Genomic DNA, 8184 nt, shown 5'->3' with positions numbered 1-8184 from the left:
TGACTTCTCGTCGAAGAACAAACTTAACGTGGAGAAGATGATGTTTACTCCCCGGTATGCTGAAGTCAACCGCTCCATGCTGATTTGGTATCGACAGCAACATGTTGCTGGTGTGCTGGTGTGTGGCACGGAGCTGAAGGCTGCTGCTGAGAAGTTCGCATGGCTTCACGACACCCTAGACTTCAAGGCATCCGAGGGTTGGGTCTTCGCTTAGAAGTTACAACATGGCCTTACCAACCGTAAGGCCCATGGTGAAGCTTTGGATGCCAACGAGGATGGAGTAAAGGAGTTTAGGAGCAAGGTGAAGCGCTTGATCGACAGGGAGGGCCTCACTCTCGGTCAAGTCTACAACGCTGACGAAACTGGTTTATTCTATCGCTCTTTGCCTACAAACACTCCAGCCAAGGAGACGGAGAAGCGTGTACCTGGCCGTGAGCTCTCCAAGCAACGGATATCTGTTTTGTGTTGTGCCAATGCTAACGGCATGCACCGGCTTAAACCCGTTATTGTTGGCCGTGCAAAGCAGCCTCGGTGTCTTTGTGGGGTGATGGATGTCCTTCCTGTCGTTTGGTACTATTCTTTGAAGGCATGGTTCACTGCCCACATCTTCAAAGACTGGTTCCACCGCCATTTCATCAAGGAGGTCATCCATTACCAGACGAAGACACTGGGAATCCCACGCGACCAGGTAGAGGCCCTCCTTCTCCTCGACAGTGTACCTGCTCACCCGTGTGACAAGGACTTGGTAGCTGAGAATGGACACATTAGGTGCATGTTTATGCCACCTAATACGACTGCTCTCATCCAACCAATGGACCAAGGAGTGATCGTGGCAACAAAGAAGCTGTACCAACAGAAGTTCCTGGACGAGGTGATGGTTGTTCTCGAGGACGAGGACGAGCGCAGGGAGGGACGGGACACGCAAGGCCAGTGGACTTTGGAAAACCTTCGCCGCTACAACATCAAGTCTGCAATCTACAACTGGGCCAGCGCATGGAAGGAAGTCGCTGTCAAGACTCTAGAAAATGGTTGGTTTTGTCTGCTTCTCAGAACGGATGTGGAGCACGATTTCCTTGGTTTTGACGCGGATAACTTCCACGCACGTCTACGTGCGCATGGCAACGATGTTGATGTGGACGAAGTGCGTGAGTGGTTGGATGACGACGAGGGCGATCCTGGGTATCAGACCACGTCTGATATCGAGATCGCATCTTCAGTTGCAGGTGTCAGTACCCAGCTTGAATATTCCGAGGAGGTAGGCGACGATGGTGTGGACTCCTCTCAGCATGACACTACTCCATCCATCCCGAAGCTGAGCGCACTCCGGGAACACGTAGAGTTCGTTCTCGACTACCTGGAACACCCGGACTGCGACAGGGAGATGGGGCCCTTGGGACTTGTGGAAGAAGTGCGCGCTTTCAGGCAGCGTATCATTAATTGCCAAAATCATTGTTCCTTGCGTCAATCAACCATTGACGGCTTTTTCAGACCCGTGACCCCCGCTGTGGCCAGCCCTGGCTCCACACCATTGCCTCCCCAAGACAGGCCCTCATCCTCCGAGCCACAGCCCAGCACATCAGGCATGGTGGAGTCACCACTGGACGTGAATTTGCGCCTGTCTTCAGAGTCGTCTGCAGTGGGTAGTCCATCACCACGACCCAGCAACGCGCCCCTAGGCCACCTGCTTCAGCTACTCTCAGACTCTGACAGTGATTAAACAACAAGAACTCTCCATTAGACCATATGGGAATTTACAGTGTTGTGCAGAGAAAAAACAATGGATAGTGATAAGAAATTAGAATTGTGAGTGCAAAGACTAAAGTGCAGAGTGCAACACTGATTTTATTGACGTTCAATGGAACGCAAATTAGACTAGAGTGTGTAATGTTAAGAAAATGGATTTATGAGTGCAAAGACTTAAGTGCAGACTGCAACACTTATTTCATTAAGGTGCAATGGAGCACAAGTAAGACTACAGTGCGCAGTGTTAAGAGAATGGAATTCTGAGTGCAAATGACTAAGTTCAGTGCAAGACTTCATGAACAGTGTACTGCAAGTGCTTCAGGAACTTCTTTTTACTGTCAGAGTCTGAGAGGAGATGGGTTATTCATCAAGATGGCCAGGGACTTGTTGTACGTACCCAGAATGTTTCATATTGTACTGTATTTTCCATACTTACCTCTAAAACCTCATTTCACTATTTTATGTCCCTTATTGGTGTGAACGGAGTCTTAGGTGCTATGCATGTGCAGTAGGGAGGTGTTTTTCTGAGTTAGGCTAGGTTAGGGTCCATAAGTACCAGTCCAGGAGCCAGGGACTTGTAAGTACCCAGAATGTTTAATATTTTATAAACTCACCTCTAAAACCTCATTCGCTGGTTCTTCTGCATTTATTTCAGTCTTTTATATCCCTCACTGGTGTGATTTGGGTCTTAAATAGGTGCTATGCATGTCCAGAGGGAGTTGTATAGGTGTTTTTCCGAGTCAGGGTAGGTCTGGGTCCATAAGTACAAGTCCAGGAGGCTGGGGCCCACTATCCGGACAGAACCACTTTCTGGACATGCTTTTGGCTCTATTACACTGGAAAGTGGAGGGATTACTGTATGTATATATATATATATATATATATATACATATATACATACATACACACACAGTAGTCCCTCGATTGTCCAACTTAATAGAGCAATCAGTTCGTCCAGATATGGATGAAATCCGGATACAGAGCAATGTCCTACCAACCTATACTCTACATATACCCAACATATATGTACAGTAACCCTCCTAATTGTGGCTGTATTCTTCAGTCTTTCAGTTAGACATCAAAACACACATGGGAATATCCAATATAATGCTAGACACTAAGAAAATAATGCATAAACAACAAAAATCCACAAATACCCTACCTATATGTACAATGTCCCTCCTGACTGGCAGTGTTCTTCTGTCTTTCAGTTATTTAGACAACAAAACACACATGGGAATATCCAATATAATGCTAGACACTTAGAAAACAATGCATAAACAACCAAAAGCCACAAATAACTAAATGAAGAATATGAAGGTTGCAAAATGAATTTTAATAAAGTACAGTACTTACCATCCAGTGAACGGCGGACTGGCGTCGTAACACGTTAGCCTCTAGTTGGTGTACAGCAACCCCATGTGGTCCAGTGGCTAACGTAATCACTAATGGTGGTCGTACTGATACCAAAATATTGATACTTTTGATACTAACCATTTATCTGCACATATCAATACTGATGGCTAGGTATCGATTACTATGAGTACTATAATAGACGTTCCAGTTAACTGAAAATGTATTTTCAAAAATACTACTTCACTGGGATGGGATGATTTTAAGATTTATTAGTGCAGTGAATGGCAGTTTTGGTGCTCATGTTCCTCTAAAATAGTGGCCATATAATTATTTTAAACTGGACTGAGGCCATTGAGTAATTTTATAAAATTTTTAAGTAGTTCATTGGACTGAAAAGATATTAATTACAAAACTACCTAGCAATTGATATCGGTAATCAATATCACCGATACTGGCCAACAAAGTAGTCAGAATTGTACCTAAATTTAATCACTGGTATCGCCCATCACTGGTAACCACTTAACAAATGTCAGGAAACTCCTTCTCCAACCACTGGAGCTGGACTGTGAGTGGGGACGTGTAACAACAGCCACTGAACACAGCGATACCATGTCTCTACTGGCCGGCCAGGTGATTCTGACCATTTGGTAGGGAGGCAGACAGCCACTTCTGCTCAGCTACTCAGTCATGTTCTTTACCAGTGCACAGCTCGGTTCAAGAGGGGGGCCAGGTGACCTGGAGCATTCAGCAGGGAGGTAGACAACCACTTCTGCTCAGCTGGTAGGTTATGTTCTTTTACCAGGGCATGGCTAGGCTTGAGAGGGGGGCCAGGTGACTTTGACCATTTGGTAGCAAGGCAGATGGCCATTTCTGCTCAGTTTGTGAATTAGGGTCTGTATTACCAGTACTTGCGCGGGGCCGTCAGCGTCTGAGTGATCTGGGAGACCTGGGGACTTTGTCCATTCGATGAGGATGTGGACAGCCATATTTGCTCTGCTTGTGGGTTTGGGTCTGTACTACTCACACGCAGATGGTAGTGTCCGAGTGATCCAGGCGGCCAGGGTACTTTGACCATTCGGTGAGAAGGCAGACGGCCATATTTGCTCAGCTAGTGGGTTAGGGTTTATTACCCACATTTGGCCAGACAGGCTGGTCGGCCGCCAAACCGATTTTTTAAAATTTGCAGGCCGCCTAACTGGCAATGTGGGAAATTGTACGTTTAGATATCAACAAATAAATCCAGATTCTGACATAACAGAGCCAAGGCCTAATGTTCGGATGTGGAGCATGTCAGCTATGGAGTATCCGGATAATCGAGTGATTACCGTGTGTGTGTATGTATATATATATATATATATTTATATATATATATATATATATATATATATATATTTATATATATATATATATATATATATATATATATATATATAGACAGATAGATAGAGACAGATATATATATAGACTGATATACATATAGGCAGATAGACAGATATAAAAATGATATATGCAAAACAAATATAACCTTGAATATATCAAAAATAATAATCATATTAAACCTCATTCCTTCCTGCTGTTATCAGACAGGCCATAGGGTCTGAGTATGTGCTCCTATTCGCCCGCTAACTGTAAAAAAATGGAAAATATTGTCCACCATGTACAACTGGTTGTTTCAATACATGTCAGTGTCTGGTATATACATCTATCTATCTATCTATCTATCTATTGCCAGACGCCATAATCCCGTACGGGGTGGCCATTTGACTCTGAGTTATTTGTTTTACAGGGAGGGACACTAACCCTCCACCAACCCACTTGACACGTAGGGAGCACGTATGGTTTGGTTATATGGTTACCACCCAGCGTTATAATTTTACTGCTATACTGTAGTGCTGATAATACATGCGAGATCTCAAATAGTCTGCCGATCCTAACCACAACTTGTTTTACATTTACCTGCATCCTGATTAAACTGCAAATTACAGATCAACAATAAAAATTAAACCGAGTAGGTCACCAATTAACTGCAATTTTTGTAATCTGGAACTGATCAGATACATTACTATATGTGACTTTTCCAGTGGGTTGTTTGAAAGGAGCATGTGGGGTCACATGGAGAAACAGGTTGACAAATTATAAAGTGAAGGAGTGTTGTGTTGTGGACATGGATGTGATAGGAAGCATTAGGAGAAACACACTGAGGTGGTTTGGCCATGTGGAGAGGATGGAGAGCGAGAGACATGAGGAGAGTGTATGTGAGTGAGGTGGAGGGAGGGAGAGGGAGAGGGGGGGCCAAATATGAGCTGGAGAGATGGAGTGGAGAGGTCTATGTGAGAGGGATGTGTGAGCTGAGAGTAGGGCAGTGAAAAGGCAGGAGACACTGCAACATGGAGGCAATTTGTTTATGGCCACCCCTTGTGGGATTAAGGTGTCTGGCAATAGATTGATAAACTTTTCCAGAATGGTGAAGTGTGTTATCAAAAACAGGAATCATATACATACTGAAAGTATGAACATTAGTATTGTATTTAAAAAAAAAAAAAAAAAAAAAAAAAAAAAAAAAAAAGTCCAATATACTAATCTTCAACAAAAGAAGACCAATGCTGGAATGCTTAATGCTAAGTTCACTGTTCCTACCAACATACCTGTTATGCTTCCAAAAGATATAAAAAGTAAAGAAGGAAACAGACAAAAATCAGCAGCTTCTGCTGGTCTGGTCAGGAAGTTGCACTGATTATGTTCTTTTCTGGTAAAAGAAAATCAATGTGTAAATTTGCAAAATATTCTGTAGTAAAGTACATACCAGCAGTAAATAGTAAAGGTGTAGTTAGCTCCATCACTATCTGTTCTCTAACTTTAGCCTCTTGAATATGGTGACATTTTTGTCTCTTTATTCCTACTGACTATACAGTAGATTATTTTATTTAGCTCAGATGATACTTTCTTAACTGGTGGAATAAGATACATCCTTCATTAACTCCATCAATATGAGCATCATTTCCTGAGTTTATATAATCATCTGGTGCAAGGATGATTAAACTACAGTAAAAAGGATTTCATTCAGATTTAAGTGCTTAATCTCTACAGTGTACTGTAATCATAATCATTCTAACTCTGCCATGTCCGGAAAATGCATTAAGATTAAAGTATTATTATCTAATTTCTAAGGGATATGAATCAGATGAGGGAGTTCTAAGCATAATCATCCATACCTTTATTTAACCCTTTCAATCACAGATTATTTAATCAATCTCAGGAGAGACCTAAGTTATACATATTTAAAGGCAGTTTAGATTATTTCCATAAATTATCCACTAGGTTTTTTCACTACCAATTCTGTGCATATGTTTTCTCTATAATTCATACTAAATTAGAACTGTTAATGGCGAATAAAAAATTTATGAAAAACTAATGCCTTTTAGTGGTGGAGCTAATCAACATCTTACCAAACTGAAGACTGCACTATATCCTCCTTTCCTTCCATCCTCTTCTGTCTTTCCTTCATTCTTTCCTCGTCCTTCTGCCTACGGGTGACTTTACACTCCCTCTTCTGTCTTTCTTTCCTTCATTTTTTTCTCTGTGTTCTGCCCGTGGGTGACTCTACACTAAGTGACAAGCTACAATGGTTTCCTGTACACCAGGAAACCATTTACTATGCTGGGTGGTAACCATATAATCCAATTATGGAACATACTATCAAATTATGGTGCCTTTTGGTTTAGTGGGTAATTAAGGTGCTTCAATCGGATTGAGCCGGTGAAGGTTTATATCCAAGGGATGGTTGGGGATTATTGCTCACGTAATGCCACTCAGGGATGAGTGAGGCTGGTCACTCATTTTAAATGCCGAGACCAACATGCCTAAGCCTGAGTTCCTAAGCTCCTCATGGGGCAACATAGGATTGGATGATAGATGGATGGATGAAAATATGTGTTGTAAAATTTTGCATAGTAACTAAAATATACAAACTCTAGCTTGGCTGAGACACAATGGATTTCAGTTTATGTTAGGTTCTCTGCATTTTATACAAAACACCATAAACAGCTGAAATACACTAAATATATTGGTATATGATTATGCCCTTGAATCAGAGTCATGTTCATTTTAATTCATTCTTGTTGCTACCAGGCAATTTTATTCACTTATAGGGAAGTCCTTTTTTTTATAGACAGGGTTTATTAAAGCCTTTTCCATCTCCTTCAGTTTAAAAGTATGTCCAATGCTGAATAAAATTATCAGGAGATGGTAAGAATAAGATAAAAAATGTCCCTGGGCTCTATGGCTAAAAAAAAAAAAAAAAAATGCATCACACTATGACACACAACACACCCCAGGGTGTTGGGGCTTAGGTGAGCCTCTAGCATCTCTTCCTTAGCGAGTAATTTTAAACATTACTCAACATTCTCCATGTACCTTAGTAAATTCATCCTAACAGTGACACAGTTTTCAGCATGAGGTGCTGCATTACAATGAGACATAGTGGAGTGTTTGTGAGCTGAATTTTGTGTTAGTCCTGATGCAGGAAAGGGTGATGGCCAAATGAAAGTTTGGTTAGGAGTATTCAAGTCTCTCTGGGAAGGACGATTTCTGTGGAATACTAACATGATCTGTATAAAACACATTGGGGGAAAAAAAAAAAAAGTGCTAAGGAAGCTTCGTAACTCACAAGAACACAGGCTCTTGAGATCCTTCTCTGAAGACACTAAATAGAATAACTTTTCATGTAAATCAACCTTGTGTTCCAAAATCCACCTGAAAGTACAGGAAGTATAGTAACTAACAACATGAGTATAACATTTGTGCTTTGAAGATAGCTGAAGACAATACTATATAATGCTCTTGTTTGTTCACTCTTGTGACTACCAAAATTTTTTGTCAATCAGCAGTTCTCACCAAAATTATTACTGGTAACACCTGTATCAGCAATAACAACACAAAATATGTACAGTACTACAGCAGTGTACTCTTATGAAAATGACCCTGCAGTATGATGTCTTTTTTACTTTATTTTCACCACCATCAAGGAATTTTATTTAGCTTTCAAAAGACCTACTGCAGTGAAGGGGTTTGAAGTTATCTCCATTA

Source organism: Coenobita brevimanus, chromosome 61, assembly GCF_032717465.1.
Source record: "Coenobita brevimanus isolate Jiangsu-jjx chromosome 61, ASM3271746v2, whole genome shotgun sequence".
Lineage (NCBI taxonomy): Eukaryota > Metazoa > Arthropoda > Malacostraca > Decapoda > Coenobitidae > Coenobita > Coenobita brevimanus.
The sequence above is the reverse complement of the archived record's forward strand: the minus strand, read 5'-3'. Positions refer to the sequence as shown.